Raw genomic sequence first — 13,090 nt, forward strand, 5'->3', positions numbered from 1 at the left:
AGATCTTGTTTTTATATATTTGTGGCATAAACATATAGAAATCTACCATTTTGCTTTCCAAGGGGATCATGTGTCCTGCAACTAGCTTTTCGTACGTCCACCCCATGAATTGGAGATTTCTTTTCTATACAAGTACATATAAATTTACTAGTTCTTTTTAACTGCTGCCCTGTATTTCCACAATGTATATATTGTGAAAATACGTAGGCCCACGTGCCTACTAGGTACCAGGCCCCATCCGTTGTGCTTCATGTGCATATCTCATTTCAACCCAACAGTCTGTGACCACTAGCATTCTTTCCATTTTAAGGATGAAGAAAGTAAGGCCTGGAAAGGTTAAATATATTAACCGAATGAATGAAGCAGGATTGGAACGGAGAGGCCACACTTTTAACCACCGCACTTCTCAGTGCCTTCCTAAAGGGAATAGTTTAACTAATTACCCTGTTGGGTGGATACGTAGGTTGTTTCTAATTTTCCCCCATTACAAACAATGCTGAAGTGAACATCCTTGCAAATGCCTCTTTATGTCCAAACGGGTATCCTTCCTAGGGTGGGTTGTGATGGTGAACTTGCTGAGTCCAAGGCCATTACATTTGCAATTGTGAGACTGCCAAACCTCCCTCAAAATGGCCTTTTTTTTTTTTTAAGTTTTTTTTTTAATTTATTGGGGTGACAATTGTTAGTAAAATTACATAGATTTCAGGTGTACAATGCTGTATTACATCATCTATAAATCCCATTGTGTGTTCACCACCCAGAGTCAGTTCTTCCATCACCATATATTTGATACCCCTTACCCTCATCTCCCACCCTCCACTCCCCTTACCCTCTGGTAACCACTAAACTATTGTCTGTGTCTATGAGTTTCTGTTTCTCATTTGTTTGTCTTGTTCTTTTGTTGTTTTTGGTTTATATACCACATATCAGTGAAATCATATGGTTCTCTGTTTTTTCTGTCTGATTTATTTCGCGTAGCATTATAATCTCAAGATCCATCCATGTTGTCACAAATGTTCCTATATCATCTTTTCTTACTGCCGAATAGTATTCCATTGTGTATATATACCACAACTTCTTTATCCATTCATCTATTGAAGGACATTTTGGTTGTTTCCATGTCTTGCCCACCGTAAACAAAGCTGCAATGAACATTGGAGCACACGTGTCTTTATGTATAAATGTTTTCAGATTTTTTGGGTAGATACCCAGGACAGGGATTGCTGGGTCATATGGTAATTCTATTTGTAATTTTTTGAGGAACCTCCACGCTGCCTTCCATAACGGCTGCACCAGTCTGCTTTCCCACCAACAGTGTATGAGGGCTCCTTTTTCTCCACAGCCTCTCCATCACTTGTTACTATTTGTCTGGCTGATGATGGCCATTCTGACTGGGGTGAGGTGATAGCTCAAAAAGGCCTTTCTAATTTATACTCCCACCTGTTTCCTCTAAGAAGCACATGATTTGGAGTCACCATACCTGGGACTGAGTCCTGCCTTTGCAGCGTGACTTTGGACAAGTCATGTTGTTGCAGGAATTAGTAGCTTCTCCCTCTCCTCCTCTTTTTCCTTCTCTTTTTTGTCATGTTGTGTTCCATTGCATGAATAGTTCACAATTTATCTATTCTGCTGCTGATGAGTATTTGTGTTGTTTTCAGTGAAAAAGGCTGCTATGAACACTCATGTACATGCCTTTTGGTAGACATATGTATTCACTCCTCTTGGGGATCTGAGCCTAGGAGTGTTTCTGAATCATAAGGGAGGCTTATGTTTAGCTTTAGTATGTATTGCCAAATAGTTTTCCATAGGACTTGTACCAATTTATTCTCTTACCAGCAACATATGAGCGTTCTAATTGCTCCACATTCTCATCAACATTCGATATCAGTCTTTTAAAGTTTAGCTATTCTGGTGGCACTATGCTCTTTTAATCCTCATATCATCCTGAGAGGTAGATGTGTATGCAGACACTGTTGGTTAGTGGCTGAGTTCATCAACACATTCCTCTCTAGATAACTTGCAGCTGTGATATAGTTCTGGCCAATGAGACAGAAGAGACTTCTGGGAACATGCTGGCTTTCCTGAGAAAAGAGACTCTTCATTCCTACACCTTCCTTCTTCTGCCTGGAACACAGACATAACGTCATCCCTGGAACAACATATTCCATGAGGCCACGACATGAGGAAAAGGCCAAGAGAATCACAGAGACACTGGCCGTGACATCATCAAACTAGTGAAACAATACAAGCAGCTTCCTGTGTTGTGACTGCCTGTAAGATAAAGAAGTTTCCTTACCTACTATTGGTCAAGTTCTCTGTTGCTTGCAACCAAGAGCATTCTTCAGTAATACTTTGACTATCTCCACTTTACAGTTGAGGAAACAGAGGTTCCGACAGTTCAACTGACTTGGCCAGATGAAGGATTCAAGTCCAAATGTGTCTGACTCCAAATCATGAAATTTCCACCCCCTGGCTTCCTAGGAGCCCAAAGAAAGAAAGTTTGGGTAAGAGAAAGGCGTGACAATAAATTTTTATCCAGGCACCTAGCTTCTTGAAGGAAAAGACTATGTTTTCCAGAATCCTTTTTAACTGGCTGTGGCCATATGATTGAGTCTGGCCAGTGGAATGTAAGCTGTAAGGTGTTGTGGTGATTTCTGTGATATTTGGGAGGGGGTGGTGTCATACCTTTCTTCTGCCTAGAAAGATGATGGAATGACTGAAATTCAAGCAGCCCTCTTGAGATGACCTTAATGATGGAAGCCACACTTTTATGATGAGAATGGTAGAGTGGAAAGATGAGCTTCCGAGTTTCTGATGATATCATGAAGCTGCCATAACAGCCCTAGACAGCCTACCTCCAGTCTACCTCCAAACTCTTTGTACATGATATACTTAGTTCTTTTTTAAGCCACATTTACTTTTTCTTTTCTATTCTATGCACCTAAATCTAATTTTTGCTGATACCCCAGCACTTAGTTTAGGCATGAGTAGGTGATGCAATTCTGGTCACTGGGGAAGTTTATTGTCAAGTGCTGGGAGTGGGAGGGGGAAAGCACACCTAGCAAAGTTTTCCTTTCATCTTAAAAAGTGACAGAAGGAAGAGAAGGTCCTTTTCTTCTGCCCCTGAACATTGTCATAAGGTTGTGATATTTGGGCCTGTGGTAGCCATCTTGTGAGCATGTGGGGAGCCAGTCTGATGATAGCCAATACCTGAGGACAGCAGAATGGAGAGAAAGGAAGAACTTAGGTCCGTGATGAAGCCACGGGGCTGCCACTGAATCAATGTGCCCTGGAACCACCCTATCTCTAGGTTCTTGTTACATGAGATAATAACATCCCTTTATTGTTAAGCCCATTTTAGTTGGGGTTTATGGTATTTGCGATCAACATTCTTACTAGTATGAGCAGGACGACGAGGTCTAGGATGTGGCCATTGGAATAGGTGGCTGATATGAAGTGGAGGTGAAGGCCATTGACAATCAGGAGGATGAGGAATCAGGCTGTCAAGGTGTAAGAGGGGTCAACCTCAGATAGAATGAAGTTGCCCAGGGAGATGGCAGGACTTAGGAGGGAGAGGGAGAGTGTGGGGCAGGGAGCAAAGTCCTCAGTGAATGAAGGGGAGGTTGGTAGACAGCAAAGCAGGATAGAGGGGAATGTAATTGAATAGCATGAACCCCAAAAGAGCTGAGGTTTTGATGTGAAAAGGAAGAGTGCATCAATTAGGATAGTTTGGGTTAAGAGCAACCACAAAAAGAATTATGGCTAATTTAGCTGAAAAATTTTTTATGAAAAGATAATGGATAACACAGAATCTCCTGGATGTATAAAGGACCAGGCTTGGAGGTTACCTAGTCAAGGTTAGTGCCCCGTAGCACGGGCCAGAAGTAGCCCTATGAACAGAACACTGGTGTCACCAACAGTCCAGACGTGGCTGCCCCCACATAGAGTCTTTGTGGACCTATGAGTGTCTGATCGGTGGAGCCTAGGCCACATGCCTTTACCCTAGCAGCAAAGGTGGCATTTGTCGTTTCTAGTATGGAAGGAGGGCTCTGTCTCATAGGGGATTTTCCCCATACATAGCAAAGGAGTTCAGTTGCTAGATGTCCAAAAGGGATGATCAACACCCACTACAAGCAACAATATGCAAGGAGCACTGGGGACTGGAGAAGGTTCTGGGATGCACGGGGTGGTCAGGAAACCAGGGGCCTCTGCTTCCAAGGGCTCAGGAGGGGACATGAGACCACCAGAACAGCCCTTGTGAAGATTAGAATATCTCCCGGGACAAATTTTACAAAGCACCTTTCCTCTAAGTGAAGTCACCCTCGAGTCAGGGCCCCGCATTTACTCTCGTACAGAGGCCCTGAAGGAAGGAAACATTCTAAGATGGTCAAGAAGTATATGAGAAAACAGGTTCAGAGACCACAGAGGAAATATCCCACCGATGTGGGAAAGGCCGGGATCGGGAAGCTGGGAGCAGCAAGGGGTGGTGGTCTGATTAAGCGTGGGAGAGGCTAGAGGCAGGGCAAGGGCGGGGCCGAGGCAGCCATTGAGTTTAGATCCCAATGAGCTGAAAGTCTTAGTGGAAAAGCCTGGTGCCAATGTCCTCACTCTGTCCCTTTGCTGGCAACATCTGCTGAGGGTCTCAGAGAGTTGGTAAACGTGCCATGAGATTTGTGACGGGGCAGCCAGGCCCTGAGCTGATCACAGGACACCCAAAACATGACTGCACTTACCTCCCCGTGTTTGTGCCAGTATCTCCCAAGGAAGTTTCCTAAGCATGGATTAAAATTAATGTCCTTTTCTATCCGTAGAGATGAGTCCTGGATTGGGAGAAAGCCTAGGCCTAACCCGATTTGTCCATTAATTTGCTGTGTGACTTTAGGCAAATCAGTCAACCTCTCTGGGGCTGTTTCATTAGGTCTAAAATAGAACATGGATTTGATCTCGGAGGCCCTCCTAGATCTACTACCTATAATTCTCTTACCTCTCCTCTCTAACCCTCCTGGTACGTATGTCCCACTCCCCTCATAAGAACGCAGGATATGGCTAGGCCAAAAAGGAACACCCACGGAGCCATAGATAGGGGAGTCATACCACTATATTCTCTCCCGAGGCCGGGAGAGACACACGCAGTAGTAGCCACAGGATCAGCACTCCGCCATTCACTTCTCTGCCTGCCAACCAACCAACCAACCAACCAACCAACCAACCAACCAATCAATGCAGCCCCGCAGTTATATCAGTAGCCAATTGGCTAACCGGTTACAGCTGATGGCCAACCAATCACAGTTGATGGTCATTCACTACCCGAGCCAGCACCTCCCAACGCAAGGCCGAGCCTGGAAACTACTCTCTGGGACTCTGTCCCCACAACGTATCATTACATTACATGAGTACACCACATTTTATTATCCTGTTGATGGACCTTTCGGTTGCTTCTAATATTTTGTATTTATAAACAGTGATTCAATGAACAGTGTTGTAAACGTCTTCTTGTGCACATATGTGAGTTTCTCTCATGTATAGACTTGGGAATGGAATCAGGGGGTCAAAGGGCATGCACAACTTCAACTTTGCGAGTTGTTGCCTCATGGCTCCCCAAAGTGATTGTCCCCATTTACTCCTCCCCTGTCAACAAAGCATGACCCGTCCTGGCGCTCCTCATCCTCATCAATACTGGGTACCGACAGACTTATTAATGTTTCGGTTGAGATATAACATATGTACTTGCCCAACGTGTCCAGCTTCATGCATTTTTACATTTGTTAAACTCATGTAACCTCTACCCCGCTTATTTCCAGACCACTCGAAGGCTCCTTCATGCCCCTTCCGAGTCAAGAGTCCCCAGCCTCCCAGCCAAAGTAACTGCTATTCTGATTTCTATACATATAAATTAGTTTTCCCTGTTTTTGAACTTCATGCAAGTGGAATTACACAGCACATGCTCTTTTATGTTTGGCTTCTTTCACACAACATGTTATCTGAGATTCATCTATGCTGAGAGAGAGAAAAAGAGACACTTATTTTGAGGAACTGGCTCACGTGACTATAGAGACTGAGAAGTCCTAGCACCTGTCACCTGCAAGCGGGAGACCCAGAAAAGCTGGTGGTGTAATTTAGGCCGAGGGCAGGAGAAGATCAATGTCCAGCTCTAGCAAGCGGTCGGGAAGAGAATGAATCCTCCCTTTCTCTGCCTTTTGTTCTATTCAGGCCCTCAGTGGATTGGATGAGGCCCACGCACACGCACAGGGCAGGACAACCTGCTTTACAGAGTCCACTGATTCAAATGCTAATCTCACCCAGAAACACACTCACAGACACACCCAGAAATAAAGTTTAATCTGGGTACCTCGTGGTCCTGTCAAGGTCACACATAAAATTAACTATCACCAAGGGTGAGGGTGGCAGGTACCCTTTGCCAACCACAGCAGCCGCAGGAGGGGTATCTGATGCTGGGCCTGCCCTTTCCTTTTCACTCCCATGGTGCCTAGTAGAGGCTCTGTACTCAAAAGAAGCTCAAGAAACTTGATACAGTGACTAATATCATGGGGACATCCCTGAAATAATTGTTATTATTTCAAAATTGAGCACCTATTATATGAGGGGCACTAGAGAAAGCAATTTACATTCATGATTTCATCTTTCCCTCTTGACAACTCTAGGAAATTTTTTATTGTCCTCTTTACAAAGGTAGAAACTGAAACCCAGAGAAGCCCCATTTGGTTCTGCCTTAGATTCTGAAAAAATGAAGTGTAGTGTGTGGAATGGTGGCCCCCAAAAGATACATCCATGTCCTAATTCCAGAACCTGTGACTGTGACCTTAATGGGAAAAAGGTCTTGACGCAATTAAGGAACTTGAGATGAGTTTATCTGGGTGGGCCCTAAAAGCACAATTACCAGTATCCGCAGAAGAGACAAAAAGAGGAAAGAGGGAGAAGAGAAGACCATGTGAAGATGGAGGCAGAGATGAAAGTGATGCAGCCACAAACCCGTAAACTCCTGGAGCCACCAAGAGCTGGAAGAGGCAAGAAGGATTCTCCCTAGAGCCTTGAGAGGGAGTGTGGCCCTGCTGACACCTTGATTTTGGACTTCTGGTCTCCATAACTGTGAGAGACTACATTTCTGTTGTTTCCCATCATCCGTCTGCGGTAATTTGTTCCAGCAGCCCCAGGAAACGAGCACAGAAGGGTAGTGGAGAAGGGAAAGGAAACGAAGCCTGCAAAAGCTCGTGCTCCTCCAACTCCTGGTGGCTTTATGGTCCCATTTCCTCCCTTTTGCCCCCTCTTCATTTCACTGCAGCCTCAAGGTCTCCTTGCCATTCCTGGAATGTGCCAGGTGCACTCTCACCTAAAGGTCTTCATGCTTGCTGTTCCCTCCGCCTCAGACGTTTTCCCCAGACATTCTATGTTCTCTGCCCTCAGAGAACCCTCTCTGACCTCCTCTCTAGAGTAACTCCCGTCTCCCATCACCCCCATCCTTTTATTTCTCTTCGTGGCACTCGTTACCACCTGACGTTATATTTGTTCCTGATATATGTGTTTATGTGTATAATGTCCCCCACTAGGACATTAGCTCCTCCAGGGTGGAGGCTTTATTTCACTGCTGTAACCCTGGTCTCTAGCATAGTGCCTGGCCCATAGTAGGTACTCAATAAATATTTGAATGAATGAACAAATTATCTACTAATTGCAATGGGAATGAGGAGGAGGAGGGCCCAGATGCTAAGCTGTCATCCAAGCTGAAGAGGCAACTGTGTGTGGGAAGCAGTTGGCTCTAATAGGATCCTTGGCGCCCAGCCCAAGCGTGATTACTAATCTCAGAAAAGTCTTTCTCCATGCCCTTCCACCTGGCTCGCCTCGTCTTTCCAGCTGGTCAGAGTCCCGAGGGGTTAATTTGATTCAAACATCCCTGGGAAGGTCTGAAAGGGTTCTTTGTTTCTACGTTTTCTCATTTTTTTCAAACATCAAGCAGGGACAGGCACCTTCTGGAAAATACACACACTCATGCACACATACACACAAATTAACACACATCCTTGGCTACATCCCACACTCTCGTACACCTTCATGGCTCAATCTACCCATGCCCAGTACTAATCATGCACCCCTGTGGACACACACTCACACTTGGTCTTAGCCATTCGTATTCCTCTGACTCACACATTCACACACATCCATAGTCCCGCACATGCTCTCGTGCACACAGCCAGACCTCCACCCAAGTTCCTGCCTACACACCCACTCGTACTGACATACACACTCATTCAGCTCCTGTGGGCATGTGCGTGTGGACCCATCTGCACACACATCTTTGAACACACCTCTAGGCTTCCTGACACACATACAAACAGGTAAGCCTGTTGTGGTGAACCACACCGGTTAGAGCTTAGCGTGATCTGTCCCAACAACAGTGATACCCACTGAGCACCAGCCATGTGCCAGGTACCCTGCACTTTGGGTCCTTATGTCGTTCATTCCCCACAACAATCACATGAAGTGTTACTATTAGCCCCATTTTATAGATGAGAAAACTGAGACTCAGAGCCATCAGTGGTAGAGCTGGGATACTAACCCAAGCATCTGACTCCAGAGCTTATCCCCTTAGTTGGTGTGACAGAGTGTATTGTTCAAAAATGATCACAATGACATCTCATCCATCCTTCATGTTCTTCTAGAACCTTGCCACTCTCCAACCAAGAGATCAAGCCCCAGGCTCTCATCCACTGCTGACTCTGTGATCCTTCAGCCAAGTGCTCAGCCCTCAGTGTCGTCTTCTGTAAAACGTGTAATGGTCCCAGCCCTGCCTACCTCATAGGGAGGCTATGAGGATCCATCCCAGAAGCTTGAGCTTAAGGGGTTATTATTAATGCTTGCCTTTTAGGATCCATGTTGGCAACTAGACGATAGGTAGATTATAACCAACAGGTGAATTCAGGAAGTCCTGCAATGTGGGGCCATCTAGCATAGGGACAAACAATTCAGTGGTCATGCAGATGAGAATGACAACCAATGTCAGTTGGGATGATCCTGTACCATTGAGCAAACCTGAAGTCAGAGATCAGGCTGGCAGAAAACTGAAGTGGGCTGTGGGGCAGGGAATGTATGCTGGCCTGGAGAGCTTATACACCATCTAAAGAGGGTAGCTCACTCATCCGTCGCTACATGACAATGTAGGCACAGCGGCCAGACCTGATACGTTTTCAAGAAGCTGGAGATATGGATTTTCATGTGAAGTCCCCCAGTTTTTAAAACTTGGCAACTAATTCAGAATATCAGAAAACATCAGCTACAGGACAAATATCCTAAGGACTACCATGTTCTAACCTCTGCTCAAACCCATGTGTCATCCATTCCAGTCTGCAAACTGGAACCAGGTAGCTGCCCTGGGCCCGGCCCGAAGCTGGACGCTGGCATCAGAGAGGCCTAAGGTTTGCTGGCTTCCCTGGGGGAGTTTATGTCCTTCTGAGCTTTCAGTCCTCTGTGGAGAATTTAGGAGCACGTATAACACATTTTACAAAACTATCTGTTGAAAACAAAACAGAACTGTGTGGTCCCTAAGGACACACCACCTGGGCAGAACAGCATGTTGGGTAAAGGAGGCTCGAAGGTATTCAGATGAGTTTTAGAGGAAATAGGGAAGGTGTCACTACTTTGGTGCACCTCTCAGCATCCCCTTGGGTGCCAGAGGGAGAGAGAGGGAGGACGTACATGTGTAGGAAGCAGAAGTGACCGCAGCCAAAGCAGCAGAGACCTGGGGGCCATGCGCCTACACCGTGGAGCCTCACCCTGCAACTTACCAGCTGGGTCTTCCTGACCCTCAGTTTCCTTGTCTATAAAATTGAGTTAATAATGATTTTTATCGCGTAGTGCTGTTGAGGGGGTTAAACAAGATCATCTACAAAGAGGGTTTGAAACAGTTCATGATGTTGGCTGCTACTTTTGCCCCCACTTTTTTACTCTGCCATGACTTTGCTAATGTTGTCCCCACACCTGGGCAGGTCTCTTTCTGCTTTCTCTGCCTGGCACCTCTTCCTCTGAGAAACCCCCACAGATCCCAGGCTGGTGAGTCCAGGAGTGGAGCCCCGCCCTCCACTCTAGATTCTCTACTCAGACCAGCCCGGGCATCCATGACTGTGTGGCGGTCCTTGGGGAGTCTTTCCCGAAATGGCGAGGAAGCTCCTGGAGGGCAGGGGCCAGGTCTGAGTCGTCTGTGTTCCCCAGTAGCCTGCCCCAAAGTGAGCAACAGGCAATGTTGTGGAATGAATGGAAGGGAAGAGGAGGGGAGAGGTGTCACAATCAGCTCACAGATCACTGGAGGAACCTCAGGCCCCGGGGCCCTGGCAGTTAAAGCGCAGGTCAAGGGCCAAGCCTTACCTAACAGAGTGTGTGTGTGTGTGTGTGTGTGTGTGTGAATACATGTGACTGAGTATATGGGAGTGTGTGAATATGTGTATACATGGATAAGTCTGGATATATGTGTATGTGTATATTTGTGACGGTGGGGAAAGTGTACACTGTATATGTGAATGAATACGCACGTGTCTGAGGGTCTGTATGCCTGTATTCATGAATGAACAAACACATGTTCATTAAGATGGAGACAGGGAGCAGGGTATTTGTCTTGTTCCTTCTTTTGTCTTTGCATCTAGCATTCTCAAATGAATGTGTAGTGGTGGGGTACAGGGTAGAGAGCATGATGGGAAAGCAGAGCAGCACAGTACTTACCAGAAGAAGTTCTCGAGTCAGACATCATCGGCGCTTCCTAATTTTGGGCCAATTAACCACTGTGTGCCTTTTTTCCATCTGTAAAATGGGTATAATTGTAACATCTGTTTTACAGGGTAGAGCATAGGAAGTACTCACTAAATGTTGACTAATAGCATTATGTCACTATCAACGCCCAGAGCAGATGCTTCCACGGACTAAATGCCCTCGAAACACATCAAAAAACTACTGACTAGCCATGTCCATCAAACTTCTCTGAGCCTTAGTTTCTTCTATGGGAGGGAGCAGTAATAAGCTGCATTTCGCCTGTCTCCCGGGGCAGCTGGGAGGTTTATGTATCACACTACGGCTGCAGGCTGAAGCCAAAGCTAGCAGCAGGGTGCCCTCTCCTGGCTGTATGGGGTAAAAGTTGGCTCTTGCTGGAGAGAGGCTCACTGCAGAGGTGGGGGTGCTGTCAGGACACTCAGCAAACGGGGCCCTGCAGGCGGGCAGTGGGCTAAGGAGGGGACTCTTACAGCTTCACAGCATGAGCTGCCTCCTCCCTCTTTGTCTGCTTCACTCCTCCACCCTCAGATCTCGCTTCAGGACGTCTTCCCCGACCCTCCGCCAGACTGGGCCAGGCACCCCTGTTGCAAGTTCTCAGATCATCCCACATTCATTTTGCATTCTTCTCTTGGCTTCTTTAGGCAATGTCTATTTCTCCACAAAGGAAAGGACCATCTAAGAAATGAAAGGGAGTGGCAGCATCCCATTCCCGACTTTGAAATCCTAGGGTACCTGGACTAGGCGCTCAGAAAATGTTAGAATAAAAGAACCATGGAAGCCCTGACTTGAGTGGGAATTGACCTAAGAGGACATCCAGCTCCCTTGAAAAAGGCTCCAGGATCAGCCAGTGACTTGGATTAGGGGAGCTCCTGACCCCGACCCCAAGGACAGCCAGGGGTCTGGAGGCTGAAGTCAAGAGACACCACAACGTGGGCTCCTGGGCAGACATCTGGGAGCATGAATTCATTCCATAAATATCATGTGCCTTCCGTATACCAGGCACTGACCAGGACATTGGGAATACAGCAGTGGACAGAACCAGACACGTTCCTGACCTTCCTGGAAATAGTGGGACAATTAGACACATAATCAGACAATTTTGACATAAGCTATGCAATTGCACAACCCCCATTTTGCAGGTAGAAAGACTGAGGCTCAGAGAGGGCAGGCACTCAACTAGTGAGGAACAGTCTCTTATATTCTATGAGTCCGGAGGACTACTCCAAGGGGAAAAGCATGCTGGTGGATGGGTGCAGCCAGCTCCTGGGACTCTCGTGGGGCCCTCACCACCCATGACGGAGCAATCTAGGATGAGGAGGTTGGGGTGGGGGGACTGTTCCAAACTCTCTAAGAACTTCCCCTACCTCTGTATTCCTCTTCCCAGCAGTGATATCAAGGCAGACCCAAGAACAGTGTACAAATCCAAGGGGGCCTGAGGGAGGGGCATGGAAGGAGTTAGAGAGAGACCGTGATAGGGATGGAGCGGTGGGGGGGTATCTCCCCAGAACTGCATTATTCTGTCACATCACCATCAACAAGCGTCCTCAGCGTGTGGAACCCATTCCCTCATCGCACAGCCTCCCAATTAATCCAGAGTCTGAGCAGCAGACGCTGGAGCAGGGCTAGTCTACAGGCCTCCTCAGCCAATGACTGGGCTCCTTCCTTCTCCACCCCTATCTCCCCCTCCACACAAGGGACCTAAATGTCTGTAAAAGCAAACATTGAAAGGGCAGGTTCAAAGGGCAGGCAGTGCCGACACAGGCTTGGCCTGTCTCTGCCTATTGTTTCAGGGGCCCCACGGGGCCACCCCAGAGTCCCACAGGCCAGAGTCCCAAGTCCCACAGGCGCTTGGGCTTGGAAAAGGCCAGCCTGACAATTATTTGTCCGGGGAGTAGGGTGGGGGGTACCCCAAGTACCCTGAGAAAGTGCTGTTAGCAGTTGCTTGTGTATCCAGCCTGCTTTTTTTCCCCATATATAGGCAAATATTTGTGTCCTTTTTTTCTTTTACACAATAATAACATACTAGACATACAGTTCTGCATTTTGCTTTCTTTTTTCTTCACTTAACATTTTTTCTTGATAATCGATTGTTCCATATTGATAGATAAATATCTCTTTTTTTATTATTTATTTTATTTTACGTTTTAATTTTTTTTAAAGGAGGGCGCAGCTCACAGTGGCCCATGCAGGGATTGGACCGGCAACACTCTAACCAACTAAGCTAACTGGCCACCCCCTAAACATCTCTTTTTTTAAAAAGTAGCTGCCTCAGTATTCCAGCAGGTGGAATGTACCATTATTTATGTAACAACTGTCCTAC

The 13,090-nt window shown here is 46.5% G+C and overlaps 1 long non-coding RNA gene across 1 annotated transcript in view; it reads right to left on the reverse strand.

Annotated features, from left to right (window-relative positions):
• The window catches only part of LOC141568307 (uncharacterized), a 35,181-nt gene that overhangs the window by 12,016 nt on the left and 10,075 nt on the right, over nt 1-13,090 (reverse strand). The window contains exons 2-3 of the long non-coding RNA XR_012491431.1: nt 10,726-10,803; nt 2,297-2,477 (exon numbers count right to left, since the gene is read on the reverse strand). This is a non-coding gene — a long non-coding RNA (uncharacterized LOC141568307). The remainder of the gene's footprint in view (nt 1-2,296; nt 2,478-10,725; nt 10,804-13,090) is intronic.

This window comes from Rhinolophus sinicus, linkage group LG13 (genome assembly GCF_036562045.2).
Source record: "Rhinolophus sinicus isolate RSC01 linkage group LG13, ASM3656204v1, whole genome shotgun sequence".
Classification (NCBI taxonomy): Eukaryota; Metazoa; Chordata; class Mammalia; order Chiroptera; family Rhinolophidae; genus Rhinolophus; species Rhinolophus sinicus.